Source organism: Pan paniscus, chromosome 15 (assembly GCF_029289425.2).
Source record: "Pan paniscus chromosome 15, NHGRI_mPanPan1-v2.0_pri, whole genome shotgun sequence".
Lineage (NCBI taxonomy): Eukaryota > Metazoa > Chordata > Mammalia > Primates > Hominidae > Pan > Pan paniscus.
This window is the reverse complement of record NC_073264.2, coordinates 46,423,620-46,446,409: the sequence shown is the minus strand read 5'-3', so window position 1 is coordinate 46,446,409 and position 22,790 is coordinate 46,423,620. Positions and strand designations below refer to the sequence as shown.

Here is a 22,790-nt window from a genome sequence, read left to right as displayed (position 1 = left end):
GAAATATACAGTAAAGTATTTAAGGAATGACCCATTCAAATAGTTGTTTTTTTTTAAGGGTCTTGTACTGTACTTGCAACTTTTCTATAAGCTTGAAATTATTTTAAAATTTAAAAAGGGGTCTGGCACGGTGGCTCACACCTATAATCCCAGCACTCTGGGAAGCCAAGGCAGGTGGATCATCTGAGGTCAGGAGTTTGAGACCAGCCTGGCCAACATGGTGAAACCCTGTCTCTAGTGAAAATACAAAAATTAGCTGGGCGTGGTGGCATGCACCTCTAATCCCAGCTACTTGGGAGGCTGAGGCAGGAGAATCACTTAAACCCGGGAGACAGAGTTTGCAGTGAGCTGAGATCCTACCACTGCACTCCAGCCTGGGCAACAGAGCAAGACTCCATCTCAAAATAAATAAATAAATATTAATTAGTAACTTAATTTTAAAAATTAAAAAGGAGTGGGAGGTCCAGGTGAGCCCAGAAAAACAAATTTGAAACAAAACAAGCAAAACAAGCTAGATTGCTTTACTATAACAAAATAACAGGAACTTTCATTTTTCTACTTTCCACTTTTTGCATTTCTTTGTGGTAAATCACTCCATATTCTGCCAGGGATATCCATGTGCCTTGAGAACATTTAAGTGTATTATAGCAGTTATGCAAATGAAAGGAAAAGTTCATATCCACCTTCAGGGAGTCAAAATAGGATCTTAAAGCAAGTCTTGAAAGCTAGGCTTAGTATTTTCTAAATTGATTTACTTCCAAGAACATGTCAGGAAAAAGTCTAGAGGACTTAGACCATAGGGCAGAGAGAGCATGCAGGATGCACTCCTTTTGACTACAATGGCTAGGCCCTGAGGCTTGCTATATAAGGCACAAAATAGCAGTTCTCAAAGTTTGGCCTAGAGACCTCCTGAGGATCCTCAAGACCTTTTCAGGAGATCTGTGAGGTCAAAACTATTTTCGTAATGTACTAAAACATTTTGTGCTTTTTTCACGCTCACGCTGTCATGAGTAGACAGTGGAGTTTTCCAGGGGCTACATTATATATGAAATTCCAACTAACTGAATACAGAAGCAAATATGAGTTACTATTTAAGCTATCTTCTACTTAGCCAGACATTAAAGGGAATGGCAAAAATATAAAATAATGCCACTTTTTTCATCAATGGTGTTATATTTTGAAAAATATAGTTATATTTCATAAAATATGGTATGTATTATAATATTATTAAAATTTCTGCTTTAATTTCTTATATGGCAAATATTGATAACTATAACTCAAACAAATCAAATTTATTTAGGGTCCTCGAAAATTTTTATGAGTATAAAGGAGTCATGAAACCAAGTGGGTTAAGAATTGCTAACATAGAAGCAGAAAGTCAATCCCTTCCAGGTTAAAGTGTTATAAAAGAAAAAAAAAGAAGAAAAAGCTAAAGCCAAGAAGTCAGTTACTTGGATTCTCATCTCTCTCTCTCCCTATGCCCCCATACTTCTGTTCAAACCTTGAGTGAGTTTAGAAACATCCAGATAGGTATGGGAAACTCAAGAATACTGAGACTAACATATATTAGAAGAAGGCTGAAAACAAGAATTCTCACATTTTTTTTTTTTTGCGCCATGGACCACCTTTGGAAGTCTGATAAAAACATATAGATCCATTCTTAGAATGTTTTTATATTCATAAAAGAAAATACACGGAAGTCCAAAAAAAAATATGTTGAGATACATTTCTATTCATATGCCCCCAAAAAAGTCCTGCATATGACTACTTCCAAAATGGCACCAAAAAAATGATGCAATAGCAACTGCAGGCGGCTGTGGATAAATAATCTTGGAACAACACCCCTGGAACACACCTCTTCCCTATGGCCAGTCCTTTTCAAAATGCACAGGATCCACCTATGTCCCATGGAATGGATACAGAAGTGTAAGAGACTTGGGATTTAAAAAAAAAAAAAAAAGAAGCAGCCATGATGTGGGGATACTTCGACACCTCCAAATAGCTTGGACCATGTACTCCAACAGCCGACTTCAGCATGTCACCACCTGCAGACTTCAGCATATCAGACTTTAGCATATCAGCACCCCCGGTGGGGGATGCTGATAATGGGAGAGACTATGCATGTGTGGGGACAGGGGGCATATGGGTAATCTCTGTACTTTCCTCTCAATTTTGCTGTGAACCTAAAACTGCTTTAAAAAAAAATTTTTTTTTTAATGTTCAGCGTTGCTCCTGTTGCTCATCCCTGAGTCTATCTAGACATTTGGAATCACAAGACTAGAATAGGTGAATAGGTCTCACTATATAGGTTCTCAAAGCAATCCACAAGTCCAGAGGCTTGTCTTCATTGACCACTCCCATATAATAGCTCAAGTGGAAGAGAATGAGATCTTTATGGGCATGTGCAATCATCATCTTGGATAAGATGCTCCATATTCCAGATAAGAACCAACATTCATGGGCATAACTTCCTGGTCCCCACAAAAGACATTGAGTTATTTAGGAAAGCCCAAAGTTTTGGCTTCACACCAGGAATCTGTAGTTCTTCACAACTAGTCAAGGTAAATTTATCAATCAGGATTATTTTTACTATAAACAACATTGCTAGTTACACAGTTCACATTCTGCCATTTACAGGTTTCTAGGGAAATATAATTAGAAAGTTAATCCAAGGTAAATTTTGTCCACACAGAAAGAGAAAGGGTTTTGCTAACCTTTACACATTCTTTCTATGTACCTTTTCCCAACATTGCATTAAACACCCTTGAAGCCACTAAAAAAGGTGAAAACTCACATCAAGACCAAAAACTAAGACTAATAGATATTTCAATGCTGGATCTGGGATAAACAATACTTAGTATAAGACAGATGGAATTTTTCTGTGAAAAGCACTTACACTCTGCTTCATGAAACACAGATTGCCTGAAAAGGAGTTAGAAAATAATGCATACTTCACTATCTGTTTCTGAAGTCAGGGATATGGTAGCTCCATCAACTAGAAATTTAGAATGCTATTCTTCTTTTTAGAAAGGGCCAGTCCATGAGTTGACTGTGTCTCTCCTCCATAATGTTGGGAGACAATTCTCCAATGATCTTTTGTGTTTCTGTATGTCTCATGAAGAGGCACTGACAGCTTTTGTTCCAGACTATCTTTTCAAGGATGTTTGTATGGAAAACAATCTTAGAAGATAAAAAGTTGAGTCTCCCTCTAAAGCAGAGTGTATATTTGTTTCCTGACCATGATAGTAAATGTGTCTCTAATGAAATATTTTTGTGAAAACTGACCTAATAGAAAAGAGATATCATAGACCTCACTTTTAGGAGCAAGTAAGCTAATAAATAAGCTGATTTGTTTTGCAAATCCCAGAAAGTTTCAGGAATTGGAGGCTCCAGATACATCTGAAGGCAAAGTGTAGAGTTGAGCTTAAAACAGAAGAAATGGTTGAAAGTCTGTATTTAAAAAAAAAAAAAATCATTTCTCAGTCCTCTTTCCTTAGCCCAAAATTTGGGGACACCTTTTGCAGCTGATTAATTAAGAGGTGATTAATTGAAAGTCTTTATACTAAAAGGTGACACCCCTAACCCTCTTCCCCAGTTTGTCTCACAGAACACCAGTTAACAGATTTATACTCTGTTTGCCTCTCCTGGTCCTTTCTCTGCCATTCTCTCCCTGGCTCTGAGAAATTGACTTCTGTGGACTGTATCAGCTAGGCTCCCTTAGCCTCTGGCTTGCATTTGGACTCAGCCAGTGAGAGCCACCAGCATAAGATTGCGGGGTAAAAGGAGAGATGGCTTGAGCTTTTATTCTCTTTCTCCCCTTCCCCTGCAATTTTTGGCAGTGACTGCACTTCTCTACTTTCAGATACAGCAACTGTTGGACGCCCTCTCACACACAACTACAGATCATTCCAGGTTCCAGTATACTGTTAGGCCTAGGAGAGGTAATGACTTTCAGCTGTTTTTAGTCCTGGAGTGTTTACCACCTCTTGATTGTTCCTGTTTGTGAAGGTTTAGTAATGTTTCCCTCATTAAACTCTCTTCAAGGAATCCTTTCATTGCTCTTTGCAATTTCCCCTTTGAGTGATCCATCTGTTTCTTTTTTTCTTTTTTTTCTTTTTTTTTTTTTTGAGATGGAGATTTGCTCGTTGTCCAGGCTGGAGTGCAATGGCATGATCTCGGCTCACCACATCCTGTGCCTCCCAGGTTCAAGCAATTCTCCTGCCTCAGCCTCCCGAGTAGCTGGGATTACAGGCATATGTCACCACGCCCAGCTAATTTTGTATTTTTAGTAGAGATGGGGTTTCACCGTTTTGCCCAGGCTGATCTTGAACTCCTGACCTCAGGTGATCTGCCCGCCTCAGTCTCCCAAAGTGCTGGGATTACAGGCGTGAGCCACTGTGCCCGGCCAGATCCATCTGTTTCTTATAGGCCCACAAAGTCACATACCCTCTGGCAATTTTGCAGGATGCTTCTACTGGACCACCTGAACAAGCCCAAGAGAAAGGCCTACAGAGATTTATTTCTAATCAAAAGGGAAAAGCATGAACAAATGCCCATAGGCATGAAGCAGTTAATTGTGTTCCAGGAACTAAGTGCTACTAGGTGTTACATGTGGGGTGGGGAGTGAATGGAGAGTAGGCCCAGAAGAGACAAATGCCAACTCAAAGAGTATCTTGTAACTCTCATATCAAGGATCTTGGAGTTTACACCGTAGGCTCTGCAGAGGCACTGAAGGATTTCAAGTTTCAGTTTCAATCAATGCTGTAATAAAAATGAAGGAAAATGTAGGCAAGGCTAGAAGATGGAAGACATAAAGACATGACAGAGACAAACAACAGCAATGGTTTCAATGAGAAATATTGAAGGCCATGACTCAGACTGTGGTGAAGGAATGGAGGCAATGGACAAAAAATTAGCAGCTATTGGGAGGCAGAATAGGTGAATGAGGGAATAGGGGGGAAACAGTCCCGATTGGCTCTTGGGCCTCTTACTTAGCAATGGATAAACAGCCTTTCACTGAGATAAAGTGTAGAAGATGACAGAATTTAAGAATGAGATTCACTGGCGGAAGGAAGGGGGTGAGGCGGGAACAATGAGAAAGAGTTCTATTCTGAAAATGCTGAGCTGGAAATAGCTGTGGGAAATGTGGGTGAAATTGTCCCTGAGGTGCAAGGAAAGAGCTTCCCTTCAACCCACTGGTCAGTGTAGAGGGCATTGAACTCTGAGTTTTCCCCTCCCCCAATGAGGGAAACCAAATACAAATCCACAGCAAAAGAAAAACGTAAACAAACAAACAAACAAAAACAGAGCAAATCTGCCTTTGATCTTAGCATGGTAGTAGGCAACAGCCAAAACCAGAATAAAAGGCTCCCTGTGTAGATACCCATTTGACCACAAGATGGCATCAGAGCTAAGCTGCAGGAGAGCCCTAGTCAGAACCTACCTCAGTGCAGCAAAGCCATCGCTTGCTTAACTGTTTTTGTTAGCAAGGAAGGGCTGTTCACTGGCAAAAAAAAAAAAAAAATTACTGAAAAGAGACATTTAGAATATTCTAAAACAAATTATACAGACTATACAGTATGCTCTAGGAGCTGGTAATATGGCAGGTGATGAGCTGACTAGAGAGTCAAGCAGGTGCCTGTTTAAATTGGACATCAAGGGCTGTGGGATAGCAGGTGTCACATAAGCAGACAACTTCAACATAAACCACAAGGTTGGCCAGTGCGGTGGCTCACACCTGTAACCCCAGCACTTTGGGAGGCTGAGGCAGGCAGATCACTTGAGGTGAGGAGTTTGAGACCAGCCTGGGCAACATGGTGAAACCCCGTCTCTACTAAAAATACAAAAAAAAAAAAAAAAATTAGCCAGGTGTGGTGGAGGGCACCTGTAATCCCAGCTACTTGGGAGGCTCAGGCAGGAGAATCACTTGAACCCGGGAGGCAGAAGTTCCAATGAGCTGAGATCATGCCACTGCACTCCAGCCTGGGTAAGAGTGAGACTCTGTCTCAAAAATAAAAAAAATAAAACTACAAAGTATGAAAGGTGATCCAGAAGTTAGGTCAATTGGCATAACAATCAGAAACAAGAACAAAAACACTAGCAGGTTTATGTATCACCAGGCATGACCTCAGGCCTCACCCCAGGTGGTTGTTGAAGAGGCCCAGATATTATCCCCAGGTCAAATATTAGATTAGACATGGGCATTCTGCCCTCTTGGCCTATAATAAATACCCCCACAAACACTGCAGTTGAGTCACTCACTGTGAAGCTAGATGAGTTAGCAAGAAAAAAACCATGTCAGTATTAGCATCTCATTCCTTCTTCCCCAAAATTATATGTCCTAGGAGTCATCTCAGCATGGAGAGGAGATGGAAGCAGCAGGAGTAGAGAGAGACTTACGGTATTTTCCCCAAGATTGGGAAGGGGATATAATATTGAGATTTCTTTGAGAGGCAGGAATCTGCAGGGGCAGAGCAGGCCAATATATTTTCAAAGTAGCCACTACTTAGAGAGAGAGAGAGAGATTTGACATACCACACTCAAAAGCAGGAACTGGGAAAATCAAGCCATCTCCTATGTATCTCCTAATAATTTGAGACTCTTTAATAAAAGAATTCCATTTCTTTGAATTCAAGCTAGCTTCAGTATGCCTTTTGTACCTATTAGTATGAACTTAAATGGGAAAACACAATAAACTTTATAAAGTCACATGATATAAATCATAGATGCCCCCACCTCCCTAGCCCACTTCACTTTTAGTTGTAACCAAAATACTAGTTATAATAGGCATTACAGACATAGTTACTATTAATACCACCAGGCCTCCCATATCACCCCAACCTCAGCCTACATGTAATTGAACTATCAATAACTATTTCATCAACTTTCAAGCTGTCTAGGAATGGGCCATATCTCTGAATCATTTATACTCTAATATGTCACATGGCTATCTCTAAACCTTCCAGTTCTATTTGATTAATTATTACTGTCTTCAAGGCCCTCAAGACCTCTTGTCTCTTGATCCTTCTGTAATAATATTCCTAATAGCCTTCTCTTGCCTTTATTTTTATTACCATTCATCCAAAAAATTTTTTTAAAAGTCTATCATTTGAACCACTCACCTAACTATATTTTTATAACTCCTCTGTATTCTTTTCATTCTGCTATATCCATTCCAAAATAACTCTAGGCCTGGATTAATATTTTCCCTTACAAAATTTATTAGAAATAAAAACAATCAATCCTGTAAACTGGTGCAACTACAAATCCCAACTCCAACTTTAGCTCGATTCTCAATATACTATAGCAATCTTTCTGTTTCTCTCAAGACAGTTCTCTCCCATTTTCTAACAACAGCTGTTCCAAAATTTAAATACTCTTTTCACCAAGCAATCATTGTGAGGATTAAACACTTCAATATCTGCTAACTTAATTTTAGCCAATGATCTCTCTTCCTTACATCAGTGACAAAAATATAGGCCATGGAGAAGAGTTTAACATGAAGACGACCCCTACCTAAAAAACTCATGTGTAGGCCGGGCGCAGTGGCTCAAGCCTGTAATCCCAGCACTTTGGGAGGCCAAGGAGGGCGAATCACGAGGTCAGGAGTTTGAGACCAGCGTGGCCAAAATGATGAAACCCCGTTTCTACTAAAAATACAAAAAATTAGCCAGGCACAGTGGCAGGTGCCTATAATCCCAGCTAATCAGGAGACTGAGGCAGGAGAATCGCTGGAACCCGGGAGGTGGAGGTTGCAGTGAGCTGAGATCGTGCCACTGCACTCTAGCCCTGGTGACAGAGTGAGACTCCATCTCAAACAAATAAACAAACAAACAAAACTCATGTGCATCTCTACCAATAGTTCCTCCCAGCGAGTCATTCTAAAAGAAATCTCCCTCCATTTGTAAAGGCTGGCCGAGCACAGTGGCTCACGCCTGTAATCCCAGCACTTTGGGAGGCTGAGGCAGACGGATCACTAGGTCAGGCGTTCGAGACCAGCCTGACCAACATGGTGAAACCCCGTCTCTATTAAAAATACGAAAAATTAGCCTGGTGTGGTGGCAGGCACCTGTAATCCCAGCTACGCAGGAGGCTAAGGCAGAAGAATCACTTGAACCCAGGAGGTGGAGGTTGCAGTGAGCTGAGACCATGCCACTGCACTCTAGCCTAGGCAACAGAGCGAGACTCTGTCTCAAAAAAAAAAAAAAAAAAAAAGGCTAACAATTCATTAATCTTTGCTCAAAGAAAAAAAATAATCTCAGCACAAATATTTCCTTGGTCCCAGCTGGTCTAACCTCTTTCTCTCTCCTTCCTTTTACGTATTTCTTGGGGAACAAATATCTTTGTGTTTGTCTCCAGGAACTCACCTCTTGATTATACTCTGATACCATAACCAAGCTTCTGCCCTACAAACCTGTTGTCCCCAAGGCCCCATGATTGCTAAATCCAAAGAGTATACTTTAACCTTTATTACATTTGCCTTTTGGGTAGCATTTGACATTAGAGAAAAAATAATGTTTCTAAATTGCAAATCTGTAATAATAATAACAACAACTACCATATACTAAGTACCTAACATGTGCTAAGTGTTTTATACATGTTGCCTTATTTAAGCCTCACAATGATTCCATCTCATTTAATGAGAAAATGGAGGTAAAGTAACTAGCCAATAGATATACAGAGAGTAAGAGAAAGAACTCAGATTTGGAATCCCTTAATGACTCCGTCTCAAATGACTCTAAAATCCATTCCCTTAATGACTACGCTATTTTCAGACCTATGTAGCATGCTGCCTACTGGTCGGTCCCTCTTGGTTTACAAAGTAAATTCAAAATGATCAAGCCTAAAACTAAACATATCTTCTCAACCCCCGACAAATCCTTCTTCCAGTATTACCTACTTCTCTAAATGGTACCATTATCCACCAAAATGCCCAAATCAGAAACAAGAAGGCTTTCTTTAAAAATTTCTCTCTTCCAAGTCCTACATCAAATTGATCATTTAATTCCGTCAACTCATTCCCTTAACTTCTCTCCAATCTGCCCATCCCCACTTTCAGAGTTTGGGTTAGGCCCTCATCATGTCTCACCATAACAACTACAAAAATTTCTGAGACAGAATTCTCATCTAGAATGCCATCCACTTCTAATCAATTCTCCACACACTGTCAAAGTGATCATTCTAAAACTCAAATGTTGGTGAGAATGTGAACAACCTGGATCACTCACATACTGTTGCTGGTAGGAATGCAAAATGGTACAGCCACTCTGGAAAATAATTTAACAGTTTTTTTAAAACACTAAATACTTCTCACGTTACCCAGAAATTGCCATCCTGGGCATTTATCCCAGAGAAGTGAAACTTAAGTCCACATAAAATCTTACTTATGATTTTTCATAACAGTTATATTTGTAATAGAAAAAAAAACTGGAAATAATCAAAATGCCCATCAATAGATGAATGGTTAAACAAATTGTGGGTACATCTGTCAATAAAAGGAAACTATCAAAACTATTGATACACACAACTTGGATACAAGGGCATTATACTAAGTGGGGGGAAAAAGCGCCAATCTCAAAAGGTTACAGGTATAATGATTTTGCTTATACAACTTTCTTTAAATGGCAATATTAGAGATCAAAAACAAAATGATTAGGGCTGGGCACGGTGGTTCATGCCTGCAATTCCAGCACTTTGTAAGGCCAAGGTGGGGGATGACTTGAGGCCAGAAGTCTGAGACCAGCCTGGGCAACATGGCAAAACCCTGTCTCTACTAAAAACACAAAAATTAGCTGGGCATGGTGGTGCACACCTGTAGTACCAGCTACTTGAGTGGCTGAAGCACAAGAATCATTTGAACCCAGGAGGCGGAGGTTGTAGTGAGTCAAGATAGCTCTGGAGAATAGCCAAAGGTCTACAGCAACCAAGAAAATGCTGAACCAAGAAAGTGGGCAGACCACTTGAGGCTGGGAGTTCCAGACCAGCCTGGACAACATGGCAAAACTCTGTCTCTACCAAAATAAAATACAAAAACTAGCCAGGCACTGTGGCACATGTCTATCATCCCAGTTACTTAGGAAGCTGAGGTGGGGGCGGTTAACTTATACTGTGAGGTCAAGGCTGCAGTGATCCATGATTGTGCCAACGCACTCCAGCCTGGGTGACAGAGTGAGACTGTGTCTCAAAAAAAAAAAAAAAAAAAAGGAGCAACTTACTATCTAAAGCAATCTGCAGATTCCATCAAAATATCAATGACATTCTTCACAGAAATAGAAAAAAAATCCTAAAATTTGTATAGAACCACAAAAAACAAAGCAATCCTGAGCACAAAGTTGGAGGTTTCACACTACCAGACTGTAAAATATACTACAAAGCTGTAGTAACTAAAACAGCATGGTACTGGCATAAAAACAGACACATAGACCAATCGAACAGAATAGAGAACCCAGAAATTAATTCACATATCTACAATCTACAATCAACTAATCTTTGACACAGATGCCAAGAACACTCATTGTGAGAAAGGATGGTCTCTTCAATATATGGTCTTGGGAAAACTGCATCTCCATATGCAGAAGAATAAAACTAGACTTCATCTCTCACCCTATACAAAAATCTACTCAAAATGGATCAAATACATAAATGGAAGACCTGAAAATATAAAACTACTAGAAGAAAACATAGGTGAACTGCTTCAGAATATTGGTCTGGGAAAATTTTATAAGCCCTCAAAAGTACAGGCAATAAAAGCAAAAATAAATACATGAGATTATATATAACTAAAAAGCAATCAACAGAATGAAAAGACAAACCAGAAAATGAGAGAAAATATTTGCAAATAACTCATGTGACAAGTGATTAATATCCAGAATATACAAGGAACTCAAACACCTCAATAGCACAAAAATACAATCTGATTTTCAAATGAGTAAATGATCTGAACAGACATTTCTTAAAAGATACATAAAAATGGCAGGCTGGGCATGGTGGCTCACACCTGTAATCCAGCACTTTGGGAGGCCAAGGCAGGTGGATCACTTGAAGCCAGGAGTTCAAAACCAGCCTGGCCAACATGGTGAAACCCAGTCTCTTCTAGGAAAAAATACAAAAATTAGCCGAGCATAGTGACACTCACCTGTAGTCCCAGCCACTTGGGAGGCTGAGGCAGGATAATTGTTTGAACCTGGGAGGTGGAGGCTGCAGTGTGCTGAGATTGTGCAACTGCACTCCAGCCTGGGCAACAGAGCAAGAGCAAGAGTGAGAGAGAAAGAGAGAGAGAGAGAGAAAGAGAGAGCCAAGAAACACATGACAAAATGCCCAACATCACTAATCATCAGGGAAATGCAAATAAAAAGCACAACGAGGTTTTATTTCACCCCAGTTAGAACGGCTATCATCAAAAAGTCAAAAAAAAGCAGATTCTGGCATGGATGTGGAGGAAAGGGAACTCTTAAAACACTGTTTGTGGAAATGTAAACCAGTAGAGCCACTATTGAAAATACGATGGAGGTTCCTAAAACAACTACAAACAGAAGTACCATATAATCCAGCAGTCCCACTACTGGGCATTTATCCAAATGAAAGGAAATTAGTATATCTAAGAGACAACTGTACTTGCATGTTTGTTACAGCATTATTCACAATAGCCAAGATTTAGAATCCACCTGGGGTTCAACAACAAATGAATGGATAAAGAAAATGTGGTATATACAAATGGAATACTATTAAACTATAAAAAAAGAATGAAATCTTGTCATTTGCAACAACATAGATGGAGCTGGAGGACATTATGTTAAGAAAAATAAGCCAGGAACAAAACATTAAACATCACACGTTCTCACTTATATGTGGAAGCTAAAAAATTTGATCTCATAGAAGTAAAAAGTAGAATACAGGATACTAGAGGCTGGGAATGATAGGGAGAAGGGAGGGATAAGGAGAGATTTGGTAAAGGTTATAAAATTACAGCTAGATAAGAATAAGAAGTTCTAGTTTTCTATATCACTGTAGGATGACTATAGTTACTAAGAATATAATTTCAGGCCACACATGGTGGCTCACACTTGTAATCCCAGCACTTTGGGAGGCTGAGGAGGGTGGATCGCTGGAGCCTAGAAATTAGAGACCAGCCTGGGCAACATGATGAAATCCCATCTCTACCAAAAAATACAAAATTTACCTGGGCATGATGGTATGTGCCTGTTGTCCCAGCTAATCCTGAGGCTGAGATGGAAGGATCCTTTGAGCCTGGGAGGCAGAGACTGTAGTGAGCCGAGATTGTGCTACTGCACTCTAGCTTGGGCGACAGAGACCCTGTCTCAAAAAAAAAAAAGAAAAAAGAAAAAAATATATAATTTCAAACAGCAAAAAAAAAGACACTGAATGTTTCCAACACCAGAAGAAGATAAATGTTTGAGATCATGGATATGCTAATTAACCAGATCTGATCACCATGCATTATATGTATAAAAACATCACCATGTACCCCATGAACATGTACAATAACTATTTGTCAATTAAAAAATTTAAAAGAGGAAATGTTCTTGTACAAAAGCTTTGCAGCATTTTTGATTGCCCTTATTGACCTCCCCCCCCCATAGGAAAAGAGCCTGTTGCATGACAAGAGTGATGCCACCTTGAAGTGAAACTACCATGATGACCATGATGACTCCTGCAGCAAGGTCTTTAAGAATGCCTGTAACATGGAAAACTTCTCATAAATAAACAATCCCTGTAGCATAAATAAAGATGCTTATCTAATCTCCCCAGTAGTCACGTTTCACAAGAAAGTCTGAAGCATGACAAGCTACACAAATCTTTACCCTAAAAGCTTGCTTTACGAAGGATATTTTCTGGAGGGCAGGTAGAGGGATCCACCATCTCATGCCCACCCAAGACATTGCTTCTGTTCATAAGTCCTATTAAATGTTTCTTTCTGAAGAACGGGATTTTTCAGCTTGCTTTCTTCAGCATCTCAGCACCTTTGGCAGCAGTCTCGAAGACAGCACCCATTTCCAGTGTGGGACCTTGGTCCCTGGTTGTGAAGGGAGCACAACCCTTATGCCTAGAGAATTGTGTTTGTCTGTTCTAACTTATTTGGCAGTGTATTAGTCTGGATTCTCCAGAGAAACACAACCAACAGGAAGGAGGGAATGAGAGAGAGAGAAAGAGAGAGAGAATAAAAAAAAAGAGAAAGAGATTGATTTACTACAAGGAATTGGCTCATTGAAGTATGGAAGGTTGAGAAATCCAAGATCTGCATCAGTAAACTAGTGACCCAGGAGAGTCAATGGTATAGTTCCAGTCCAAGTGTATTAGTCTGTTCTCACAATGCTAATAAAGATATACCCAAAACTGGGTAATTTATAAAGGAAAGGGGTTTAATTGACTCACAGGTCAGCATGGCTGGAGAGGCCTCAGGAAACTTACAATCATGGTGGAATGGGAAGCAAACACATCCTTCTTCACATGGCAGTGGCAAGGAGAAGTGCTGAGCAAAAGTGAGAAGAGCCCTTATAAAACCATTGGCTCTCATGAGAACTCACTATCACAAGAACAAGCATGGGGGTAACCGCCCCCATGATTCAATTACCTCCCATCAGATCCCTCCCATGACATGTGGGGATTATGGGAACGACAATACAAGATGAGATTTTGATGGGGACACAGCCAAACCATATCACCAAGTACGAAGGCCTGAGAAACAGGAGAACCAATGCTGTAAGTTCAAGTCCAAGAATGAGTCCAAAAGCAGAAGACTAAAGTCCTAGCTCAAACATATTCTGGCCAAAAGAAAGAATTCTTTCTTACTCAGCCTTTTATTTTATTAAGGCCTTCAACAGACTGGATGAGGCTCATCCATGCTGAGAAGAGCAATCTGCTTTACTCAGTCCAATCCAAAAATGAATCTCATCCAAAAACACCCTCACAGACAAACTAAGAAAAAAATGTTTAGCCAAACATCTGGCAATCCATGATGCAGTCAAATCGACACATAAAATTTACCATCAGAGAGTACTACTTGAAAGAATGACAGAAGGCACCTGACTTTGTTTTACATAACTTGAAACCTATTCAGCGTGAAAAAAAAAACAGCTACACAAAAGACATTCCTCAAAAACATTGTAAGACAAATGGACAACATGCTGCCACCTAGGACAAAGAATTACAATTGAGGCAAATAATAGATGCAGTGAAAGCCTGCAAGGAAAAGCTGGGTAGAGTTTCTCTGGGAAATTATTCAAAAGTGTCTCCATATACTGAGGAATTTAGAAGCTATGCACGTGCCTAGGACAGGATGCATGTTCAAAAACAATCTAAAAAGACCCTAAGCTTTTACTTCTGGCTTATCTTTGGGCTCAGCACAAGCAGGTAGTGAAGGCTTAGGCAGTGTTATAAATGGCCTCGCTAAGTACTGAAAGCATGCTCTAACACACAGCCAATCTTCAAAGGTTGGAAGAGGGTTTTTTTGTTGTTGTTGTTTCTTTCTTTTCTTTTATTACTTTATTCTATTCTAGTATAGCTCCTGGTGATCAGGAAAATATCTATCAAAGCACCCCTGAACACAAGCTAAAGGAACAGAGACATCAGAGACTACACAGGACAAAGAATACAGACTTTACAAAGATCATATAGAAAAGTCACTAAACAAGCAAACAACTATATTTCACAGGAAGCAATAACAACAACAACAAATCCTAAGAAGAGAGAAGAATCTGATGTCCAGAGTTAGCATATTTTAATATTCAAATGTCCAGTCTCCAGCAAAAACATTATGAAGCATGCAAAGAAACTAGAAAGTATGGTTTATTTACAGAAGAAATTAATATAAGCTCTCCCTAAAGAAGCACAAACACTGAACATATTAGACAAAAATTTAAAATCAACTGTCTTAAATATGCTCAGAGAGGTAAAGGAAACCACAGACAAAGAGTTAAAGGAAACCAGAAGAATGATGTCTTAACAATAGAAAATATCAACAAAGATAGAAATTATGAAAAGAAACCAAGTAGAAACTGTGAAGCTGAAAAATACAATAACTGAAATGAAAATTTACTAGAGGGTTGCAATAGCAGATTTGAGCAGGCAGAATAAAGAATGAGTGAACTTACAACTGTTGACTACAATCAAAATTATCCAGACTGAGGAGTATAAAGAAAAAAGAAAGACCAGGCGCGGTGGCTCACACGTGTAATCTCAGCATTGTGGGAGGCTGAGACAGGAGAATCACTTGAGCCCAGGAGTTCAAGACCAGCCGGGGCAACATAGTAAGACTCTGTCTTTACAAAAATTAAAAAAAAAAAAAGTTAGCTGGGTATAGCGGTATGTGTCTGTAGTTTGAGCTACTCGGGAGGCTGAGGTGGAAAGACCTCTTGAGCCCAGGAGTTCATAAGGCAGTGAGTCATAATTCTGCCTGTCAGCCTGGGTGACAGAACCAGACTCTGTCTCAAAAAACAAAAAAGAAAAAAGAAAAAAAATGAAGAATAATTATTGGAGTCTTTAAAAATCTATGGGAATAATCAAGAGTACCACCATACACATTACAGGAGTCCCAGAGGAGAAGAAAAATAAAACAGTGGAAAAAGATGTTGAAGAAATAACCAAAAGCTGCCCAGATTTGGTAAAAGACAGGAACCTATGCACCCAAGAATCTCAACAAACTCCAAGAAGGATAAATATAAACAGTTCCACACTGAGACACATTATAATCAAATTGTCAAAAGACAAAGACAAAAAAATAATCTTAAAAGTAGGGAGAGGAAAGATTTGTCACATACAAGTGATTCTCAATAATAAGAACATCTGATTTCTCATCAGAAACTATGTAGGCAAGAAGGCAGTGGGATAACATAGTCAAAGTGCTGAAAGAAAAAGACTATCTACCAAGAATTCTATATTCAGCAAAGTGTCCTTCAAAAACAATGGAGAAATTAAGACATTAGCACGTAAATAAAAGCTGAAGGAGTTTGTCACAAGTAGACCTATACTATAAGAAATACTAAAGGGAGTTCTTCAGGCTTAAATGAAAGAAAACTAGATGGTAACTAAAAGCTCTAAGAAGAAATCAGGAAGTTAGATAAATATAACTACATCAGTAAATACAAAAGCCAGGATCGCTATGTTTTTGGTGTGTAGTTCCCTTTTTTTATATGATTTAAAAGACAAGTGCATAAAATAATTACAAATCTATGTTAATGAACACACAATGTATATAGATGCAATCGGTAATAATAGAAACATACAGGAGAGGACTCAGCTGTTTAGGGGCAGAGTTTTTGTATGCTGTTGAAACTAAGTCGGTATCAATCCAAACTAAGGTAGTACAGATTTAGGTGGAAACAACCCAAATGTCAATGGAGGAACAGATAAATAAAATGTGGTATACACACACACACACACACACACACACACACACACACAAAAAATATGGAATACTGTTTAGCCACAAAAAGGAATATAGTACTAATCTACAACGTACAATGTTTGATATATAAACCTCAGAAAAAAACTGTGAAGGAAGCTATACATAAAAGGTCCATATTGTAATATTGTATGATTCCATTTATATGAAATATCCAAATAGGTAAATTCATAGAGACAGGAAGAAGATTGGTGGTTGCCTAGGACTGTGGGGAGGGGAGAAGAGACAGTGACTGCTTAAGGGGTATGAGATTTCCTTTTAGGATGATAAAAAATGTTTTACAGGTGGTGGTTGCAGAACATTGTGAATGCATTAAATGTCATTGAATTGTACACTTTAAAATGGTTATTTTAAGTGAATTTTACCTTAATTCTTTAATTAAAAGCCCTGACCATGCTGAAACATGAAAATGTTCATATTGTATTATAATCATACACCATAGGAAGTTTTCTTAAAGAGGAAACAGAAAATAACAGCACACACTGCAGAGTAATGTTAAGTAATGCTTTTAAAGCTTTTTGTTTAATTGAGTTTTGTGTATTTATTAGGTTACAATGTACAATATTTCTGTGGGTTGAAAAAAAAAAATGGAAAGCCCCTGAAAATAAAATCCTGCTGCTACACTCTTTTAATTATTCTTCTGTGGCAGGTATGGAAACATGCAATTCTGATCTTTTCTTAAAAAAAAAAAAAAAGTCATTGAGCTGTGAGGAGTGCAGTTAGCTGACAGCTTCTGGCTGCAAAGCCTTTGAGATCTGTTAAAACCTTTGTGCCAAGGCCATGTTCTTCCCAGGCAGCCTCCAGTCTGGCAGATACCAGGGCCTGGCCATGCCTGCCCACTACAGGACTTCTCTGATGGGCAACCCCAAATCTTCCTATTGAGTCAGCCAGGACTTTGTCAAATCTCTACTGCATTCTTAGACTGCACCTACCCAATTCCACTTTCATCAGTCTTTCCTGTCAGATCTGTATCAAGATCTGAAGATTTACCAGGTCCAGTTCTTCTTCCTCCCCCTGTCTTTCACAGGACCTATTTCCCAATAATCCTAATTCCAATTTGGCATCAGCTTCCTGGGTGATCTGAACTGATATATCCTCATAACACTTATCACAATTTGTAATATGATTATGGGTTTGTATAGTCTCCATCACATAGCAATTTCCTTGGCAGCCTTTCTCACTGAAGGGTCCTCCTGTCACAAAACCTGGGTAACTTCCTCACTGACTCCCTCCTGTAGCCTATACAGGGGAGTAGTGCTTTTACTTTGTGCCTTACATAAGGGCACCCAGCTAAGAGACTGAGAGGGGGCTGAAATCCTGTTTCAGGGCTATATCTGCCAAGAGTAGAATTTCTCAACCATGGCACTGCTGATATTTTAAAATAGTTAATCCTTTGTAATGTTGGGGGGGCTGACCACCCCACCATTACACTATGACGTTTAGTAGCATATCTGTCCTCTACCCACAAGATGCCACTGGTACCCTCCCTAATTGTGACATTTATAAATGTCTCCAGACATTGCCAATTGTCCCAAGGGGGGCAAAACTTTTCCTGCTTGAGAACCCTTGGCCTTGAGGAAACATCGTTTTTCTACTTTCTCCAAAAGTACTGCTACAACTTTTCACGGTCCTGGGAATATTCCTCCAGGCTAAGCATGCCCAGATGCCTTGGTAGCAACTCGCACACAGTGTGAAGCTTTCTGTCTCTTCCTTTCATGTCCGTTTTTTTGGACCCTACATGGGTGCGCATGTGTTCCCATGAGGTATAGGCCTAGGATGGGACAGATTATCCCAGCTGGCTGTGAACTGCAAATCCATGTCCAACCATTTTCTCATTATGGTCTCCCCTCCGAGCGGACAAAAACTTAGAGGGCCAACCCTGGTCAGCACTGAAACTGCCTTTGCAAAATTATGACTGGGACAGTGAAAGAAATATAAATTAACTGACTCCATCTTGCTTCTAACCTCCAAGCTGTCCTTGTTCATTCCTGAGTGTAGGTTGAACTAACTTTCGGAGAAACTTAGTTTGTAGTTTATAGTTCGAACAATGACGGTAATAGCCCTTACCTAAAGCAGACCTCCTTCTTGCCTAGAGACTGGATTGCCTTTGTAGAACATTAGCCACAATATTAGAAATTATGGTTTAGGAGTCATGCAGCTGGAGGCTACAAGATTCTGCCCCTCCTTAAACTGCTCCCAAGATCAGTGCTTATTTTTCAGACCCAGCACTTAGGGGATCAGCTGGCACCACCCAGATCAATAAACTGGCTCATCTGATTTTGTGACTCCCCAAACCAGAAACACTCAGCGCAACAAGACAGCTTCTACTCCCTATGATTTCATCCCTGACCAATCAGCACTCTAGTTCACTGGGTTCCCCGCACCAAATTATTCTCAAAAACTCTGATCCCCAAAAGCTCAGGGAAGACTGATTTGAGTAATAATAAAACACTAGTCTCCTGCACAGCCGGCTCTGCGTCAATTACTCTTTCTCCATTGCAATTTACTTGTCTTGATCAATCAGCTCTGTCCAGGCAGCACGCAAGGTGAACCCCTTGGGCGGTTACAGCATGTTGCCATTTAAGGGACAGAGGTACTGTCCCTTGGCCTCTAGGCCTTCTCATCACACTTTCTTATCCACAAACTGTTTAATCCAATTTTGCTTGGAAAATTACTAGTCATCTTATGTAAATTCCTGTGGCCATTCACGTTGGGACATACTACATACTACTTCCTTCTTACATGAGAAGTGGCTAATTTAAAAAAAGTGTGCATTTCTGAGTACCTGCTGTTAATACTTCAGGGTTCCTATTTTGTCTAAATGTGTGAGCCACGGCCATCTTCATCAGGCCACAGAAACGTCCTATACCTCAATTTCAGGTGCTTTAAAATCTGAATGACCATCCCTTCAAACTTTCTCTATGAAAGTATATTTCATACATGCCATTTAACCTGTTTTAAGGCGGGTTTTTCCCAAAAAACTAGTGCAAATCCATGTCCAACCATTTTCTCATTATGGTGTACAAGAAAGAAACTTCATTTTATCCAGGTAAGTTTGCTTCCTTTCCCCCTACCTCCAACTGTTTTTCCTTATTTGCATTCACGTGGATGTTTTAAATTTATATTTTGGATTTTGATTATTCAGTGTGTACAAAATTTAGTACATGCAGGATTTAGAAGGGACTGCAAAAGTCACTTTAAAAAAAATTATCACCTTTTCAGTAAAGCCTCTTAATGGGGAAATGTGGTATGTGACTAGAAGTTGACTAATTTTCTTAGATGGAAGTATAAAATAAAAAGAAGCTCTGTTGTCACAAATGCGGATGGGGGGAAGAGGACAGACTTCATGCAGGACTGGAGTTGGACAGGGTTCAGGGCTGAGAACACACCTTACTACCCTGGCTTCCCCTTCTCTACTTTCAAGACTGAACCAATGTGCCCTATACAAGGCGAAGAATACACCCGGTCACTCCGCGGTGGTTAGAGTGGAGATTCACTGGGTGCAGTCTAAAGCGGGACGCAGTCTAAAGCGGGACGCAGTCTGGGGGCCACTGTCACAGGCTGCTTACAGCAACCTAGAGTTGTCGAGATTAATGTTTCTAGAATGTGAGGTGACTTAAAAAAAATTAATCACTTCCTGGCTCGGTGCGGTTGCCTGTAATCCTGGCACTTTGGGAGGCCGAGATGGAGGATCGCTTGAACCCAGGAGTTCCAGACTAGGCTGGGCAACATGGTGAGACCTCCTCTCAACAAAATAAAAATAAGCCAAGCATGGTCGCGCGCGCCTGTAGTTCCAGCTACTCGGAGGCTGAGGTGGGAAGATCCCTTGGAGTTCCAGACTGCAGTGAGCCGTTATTGCGCCACTGCACTCAGACCTAGGCGACAGAGCGAGACCCTGTCCCCCACGCCCAAAAAATCGTATTTCCTGAGGGAACAGTTCCAACTAAACATCCCACTTTGTGCGTAACTTTACATTCAATCCATCATCACCTCAAGAACAAAATGTTCTTTCTCCGCCTCAAACATGGAGGACAGAAAAACAGAAGTTCTCTCAAACCCACCGAGCACGCTGTTTTCCTGAGACGGAAAAGAAGGATAACAGCCGCTACGGCGCACAGCCTGTAGGGGAGGACGGCAGCCAGGAAAGGCCAAACTTAGCCGCAGTAGCGCCGGGGCGCGCTCGCGGCCCACGGCGTCCGACGTCGTCCCACGTCAGCCTTGTCCCGGCAGAGCTTCACGAGAGGAAAGGCGGGATTCAGGGTGGGCGCGTGCCCTACGAGGACGAAACGAACTTTGAAGACAACTAGAGGAGCTCGCCCCCTGCCTGTGACAGCTTAGGGTCGCCTACTTTTTGTGGACACACTGCCGTCCACGGAGTGCAGAGGCCGCCTGCAGTTTTCTTGCGTCCCTGTGAGACGCACGGTGGCGCAATTCCCGAGCGTGCCAATCCCGGGCTGGCTGGAGGGCGGGCTCTTCAAATTTGAATTGCGGAAGTGTTTTGTGTGTTAGAGAACGTCGCGGAGGAGGTAAGCGTCGGTTGGCGCCTGGCCGCCGCGGGCAGGATCCACCGTGGGCCTGAGGCGCGAGCCCGGCGGCGTGCGGCCCTCTCTCCGCGCGGAGCCGAGCCGGAACTGCGGCAGTCTCTCCCTGCCAGGCTCTTCATCCAAGGTACGTCCTCCCCGCGCCCTCCGCTAACCTCCTGCCGCGGGTCCCCGCAGATGGTGGGCGTCTGCCCTTTAAGCATCTCGGCTCACGCGGTTTTATTTATTTTTTTTTGTAGATTTCTGGCTTTGGTACGGATTTTATACTTCGCACTCGATGTTTACTTGTTGCGTGTCTACTGTACTTAAGAGAGTAGAACACGATTGCTCAAATTTATTTCGATGGTGAGCGTTCTAGGTCTTTGTTCTAAAATAACTTTTTTTTTTTTTTTTTTTAGAATACCAAGTGGGAAAATTGTATTCCTCAGTACCCAACTCTTCCCCTTGGGAGCCCAGGACCCACAGGGCTATAGAAGCAGTTGATCATTCAGCTTATGTTTTCTTCTGGTTAAATTGCATGCTTGTTGCAAACATCTTTAGATGTTAATAAAATTATTTAGAAAATGGTCGGGCGCGGTGGCACACGCCTGTGATCCCACACTTTGGAAGGCCGAGGCGGGTGGATCTTTTGAGCTCAGGAGTTCAAGAAAATGGTAGGCCACTTCATCCTGGCCTTCAAAGATAAACGCTGTTTACAATTTGGTTCACTGCTTCCAGAGTTTTTCTCTATGCCTATATGTGTTTTATTTATTTACTTAAAAATTTTTTTACACAAATGCAATTATATGTTGTTACTTTCTTTTTCAATTTAATGTTTCTTGGATACTTTTCCATATAAGTACATATATATCTTTTTATTGAATACATAGAGTAAATTGTATGGATGTGGCGGGATTTATTTTGTCCTTTATTGGTAGACATCTGGGTTGTTTAATTTCATTTTATGCTGCAGTGAACTTCCCTGTGTAGTGGGTGTGTAGACTGTTGCCTGTTGGTAAATAACTGAAGCTATGGAGTCGGGTGGAATCGGTTCCTCTTTCTCACTTATTGTCAAGTGACCTTGGGCAGCTTACTTAACCACCTTATACCTTAATTTCTCTTTTTTCAAATTGGGAGTAATAACAGTACTTAACTCTTTAGAGTTACTGTTAGATTATATAGTGGCTGGCATGTAAATATTCAGTAAATATCGGCAATTATGGTACATATATATTTGCATTCTTACGCAGATGTTTCTATAGGAAAAAACAAGTTAGAAGTGGAATTTCCGTGTCAATAGTATGCATACTTGCATTTTGAAATTAATATTTACCAATGTGATATGAAAAAGAAATCTCACTGTTTTAGTTTGCATCTCCATTTATTAGTAAAATCAGGTGTCACAACTCGTTTATTGGCCTTTTGTATTCTATTAATCACCTTTCATGTCCCATGACCATTTTCTGTTTTGTATATTTTTTAAAGTTGATTTATTAGGTCTCTTTGAATGTTATTTAAATTAGCCCTTTGTCATATGTGCTGAGTATTTTTTTCAAGTGTATCATTTGCCTGTTAACTTAAAATTCTATTTTCCCCCTAATTCTATGTCCCAGTTTTGGTTAGTGTGCTCTGGGATTTTTGACCCATTCCGTAGTAATAGTTATTACTACTACCACTACAGTAAATTCTTACAAGAACTTTCCATGTTTTTTGGGAGGAGGAGGAGTAGTTACATTCAGGATCATATACATAATTGTTTAGCTTCAGTTCTGTGTTTATATGTGTCACTTGTAACTGACTGGGATACGTTCTGAGAAATACATTATCAGGTAATTTTTGTCATTGTGCCA

At 40.3% G+C, this 22,790-nt stretch overlaps 1 protein-coding gene across 1 annotated transcript in view; it reads left to right on the top strand.

Annotated features, from left to right (window-relative positions):
* Positions 1-16,789: 16,789 nt before the first annotated feature.
* MIS18BP1 (MIS18 binding protein 1) overlaps positions 16,790-22,790 on the top strand; it is a 54,228-nt gene continuing 48,227 nt past the window's right edge. The window contains exon 1 of the mRNA XM_003831752.7: positions 16,790-21,088. The gene's annotated coding sequence lies outside the window, so the exon portion shown is untranslated. The remainder of the gene's footprint in view (positions 21,089-22,790) is intronic.